The following is a 3,767-nucleotide window of genomic DNA, read 5'->3' on the forward strand; positions in this document are numbered from 1 at the left end:
TCAGGGAAGAGCTCGTTAACACTTGTATCATTTTCTCCACCTTGATCATGAGGGATTCTAGATAAGTGATCTGCCACCTTGTTCTCCACTCCCTTCTTGTCTCTGATTTCAATATCGAATTCCTGCAACAGTAAGATCCACCTTATTAGTCTTGGCTTCGATTCTTACTTGGCAAACAAATATTTAAGTGCTGTGTGATCTGTAAAAATGATCACTTTAGCACCAATGAGGTATGATCTAAATTTGTCAAATGCAAAAACTATTGCAAGCAACTCCTTTTCAGTAGTGGTATAATTTTTTTGAGTTTCATTAAGGACTTTGCTAGCATAGTATATCACATGAACTAGGTTATCTTTCCTTTGTCCTAACACTGCCCCAACTATAAAATCAGATGTATCGCACATCAATTCAAATGGTAAGTTCCAATCAGGTGGGGAAATGATAGGAGCAGAGGATAACCTCATTTTCAAATGTGTAAATGCTAGCATGCAGGTTTCATCAAAGATGAATGGTGTATCAGACACAAGGAGATTGCTTAAGGGCTTGGCTATCTTTGAAAAATCTTTAATAAATCTTCTGTAAAAACCAGCATGCCCTAAAAAACTTCTAATTGCCTTGACATCAATGGGTGGGGGTAGTTTTTCAATAAGTTCCACTTTAGCTCTATCAACCTCAATGCCTTGGCGAGAGACTTTGTGACCAAGGACTATTCCCCCTGTCACCATGAAGTGGCATTTTTCCCAGTTCAAGACCAAATTGGTCTCTTGGCACCTTTTCAATACCAAGGCGAGGTGATGTAGGCAACTAGGAAAAGAATCTCCGAATACCGAGAAATCATCCATAAAAACTTCAATGAATTTTTCTATCATATCTGAAAAGATAGAAAGCATGCAGCGTTGGAAAGTTGCAGGGGCATTACACAACCCAAATGGCATGCGCCTATAGGCAAACACTCCATACGGACAGGTAAATGAGGTTTTCTCTTGGTCTCTTGGATCAACCACTATTTGGTTTTATCCTGAATAACCGTCGAGAAAACAATAATAAGCGTGCCCTGCAAGTCTTTCCAACATCTAATCCATGAATGGAAGGGGAAAATGGTCCTTTCGTGTAGCCTCATTGAGCTTCCTGTAGTCTATGGACATCCGCCATCCTGTGACAGTCCTTGTAGGTATGAGCTCGTTCTTCTCATTGGTAACCACAATGATCCCTCCCTTCTTTGGTACAACATGTATGGGGCTAACCCAAGGGCTGTCCGAAATTGGGTATATGACTCCTCCTTGCCAAAGCTTCATAACCTCTTTCTGTACCACTTCCTTCATGATTGGGTTCAGCCTTCTTTGGGATTGAATGGATGGCTTGGCGTCATCTTCCAACAGTATTTTATGCATGCATATGGCTGAACTGATTCCCTTCAAGTCAGCAAGGGTCCATCCAATGGCATTCTTATGCTCCCGCAGCACCTTGAGTAGCTCGTCCTCTTGATCTTGACTGAAGGATGAATTTATTATCACTGGGTAGTTTTTATTTTCTCCTAGATATGCATATTTGAGAGTGGGTGGCAATGCTTTGAGTTCAAGTTTGGGTGCTTCTGATTTTTCGCTCCCTTCCTTTGGTGCATCTGGTATATTTGTTTCTGTTGTAGCGACCTCTTCACTTGATTCAGATTCTTCCTCCACCAATCTCTCGTTCTCTTCAGGGTCATCTTCTTCAAAATTCTCCTGCACTTCATCCTCAAGTGCATCTAACCTCATGCATTCCCCCAATTGTTCCGGTGGATAACTCATGGCCTTGAACACATTGAATGTCATCTTTTCATTCTGTAATCTAAGGGTGAGGTCACCCTTTTGAACATCAATGACAGCTCCAGCAGTAGCCAAGAATGGCCTTCCCAAAATGATGGAGGTAATGGCGTCTTCCTGCATGTCCAGCACCACAAAATCTGCTGGGAATATGAAATCTCCTACCTTTACTAGCAAATCCTCCACTATCCCGTGAGGGAATTTGAACGATCGGTCTGCCAGTTGTAGAGCCATTTTTGTTGGTTTAGCCTTCTCAATTTTCATCTTTCTCATCATAGCTACTGACATCAAATTGATGCTGGCCCCTAAGTCACAAAGAGCCTTTTCTACTGTGATTTCTCCTATAATGCAAGGGATCTGAAAACTCCCAGGATCCTTTAGTTTCTGAGGTAGTTTATGCTGAATGATAGCACTGCACTCTTCAGTTAGTATCACAGTCTCATTGTTCTTCCAGCTTCTCTTCTTAGTCATTAGCTCCTTCAAAAACTTGGCATAAAGTGGCATTTGTTCTATGGCTTCAGCAAATGGTATGTTAATTTGTAGCTTCTTGAAGATTTCCAAAAATCTCAAGAACTGGTTGTCATCTTCCTTTTCCTTCAATAGCTGGGGGTATGGAGCTCTTGAGACGTTGAGTTGGGGTATCTTTTTCTTTTTCTGCAAACTTGGCGTGGGGGTTGCATTCCATCTTGCTCCTCTTCCTTTTCAATTGAGCTTTCTTCTAGTGGTTTTTGGGGATGTTCCTTCATTTCCTTCCCACTCCTAAGTGTGATAGCTTGACACTCCTCCCTTTAACTTGAATGGGTATCATAGCAAAAATTGTGGTTCGGAAGCTGCTTAAAAAGATAGCTGATTTGTGTCTCCAGTTTTGTGATGGCAGCATTTTGATTTTGCATGTTTGACTGCACTTCCTCTCTGAATGCTTTACTGTCTTGAATGTCTCTGCATATTCCTTCAATGAAGGTTTCAATCTTAGAGAGCTTGTCATCAATTGATGAGTGATTCGGAGCAGATGTGCTGTTTTGGTTTTGATAAGTATATGGAGAAGTGTTGTTGTGGGGGTGTTGAGATGTCCTCTGGGTGAATTGTTGGTGAGCTGCATTGTTGTTAGAGTTGTAACGTCTCTGGTCTTGGTTTTGATCTTGCTCACTTCCCCACCCAAAGTTTGGGTGATTTCTCCATCCAGGATTGTAAGTCTTGGAGTATGGATCATAGTTTTTCCTTGGTGAATTCCCAATGTAGTTGGCTTGCTCCTGATTCCCTTCTGCTTCTTGGTTTACTCCTTCTTGTGTTGTTGATGAAGTGGAGATTGCTGCTACTTGGTTCATCTCCATCTTCTTGGTGAGGTCAGCCAACTGCTGGGTAATGAGCTTGTTTTGAGCCAACAGAGCGTCTACATTGTTTAGCTCCATCACTCCTCTTGTGTTCCCTCTTTCGGAAGCATAGAAGTAGTCGTTTTCTACTACTATTTCAATAACATCTATGGCTTCCTCAATGGTCTTCTTCTTGTTCAAAGACCCTCCAGATGAATGGTCTACTGCCTTCTTTGACTCATAAGAGAGCCCTTCATAGAAAATGTGCAGCTGGACCCATTCGTTGAACATGTCAGGTGGACACCTCCTTGTTAAGTCTTTGAACCTCTCACATGCTTCATACAGAGTCTCACCATCCTGTTGCCTGAAGGTTTGAACCTCAGCTCTCAGCCTATTGATTCGTTGAGGAGGGTAGAATCTTGCTAAGAATTTGTTCACCACATCCTCCCAAGTTGTCAAGCTCTCCTTTGGGAAGGATTCCAGCCACTTGGCTGCCTTGTCTCTGAGTGAGAAGGGAAATAAGAGCAATCTATAGGCGTCAGGATGAACGCCATTAGATTTCACTATGTCACATATTCTCAGGAAGGTGGTCAAATGTTGGTTGGGATCTTCTTGAACACCTCCTCCAAACGAACAGTTGTTCTGAACAAGGGTG

The 3,767-nt window shown here is 42.2% G+C and overlaps 1 non-coding gene across 1 annotated transcript; it reads left to right on the forward strand.

The window, feature by feature from the left end:
* Nucleotides 1–3,401: 3,401 nt before the first annotated feature.
* On the forward strand, nt 3,402–3,505 carry LOC148574519 (small nucleolar RNA R71). Its single transcript, XR_015906841.1, has one exon. It is a non-coding gene; the product is annotated as a small nucleolar RNA R71 (small nucleolar RNA).
* The last annotated feature ends 262 nt before the right edge of the window (nt 3,506–3,767 follow it).

The sequence above is a fragment of the Arachis ipaensis genome, chromosome B2, assembly GCF_059453495.1.
Source record: "Arachis ipaensis isolate K30076 ecotype BB chromosome B2, ASM5945349v1, whole genome shotgun sequence".
In the NCBI taxonomy this organism is placed as follows: domain Eukaryota; kingdom Viridiplantae; phylum Streptophyta; class Magnoliopsida; order Fabales; family Fabaceae; genus Arachis; species Arachis ipaensis.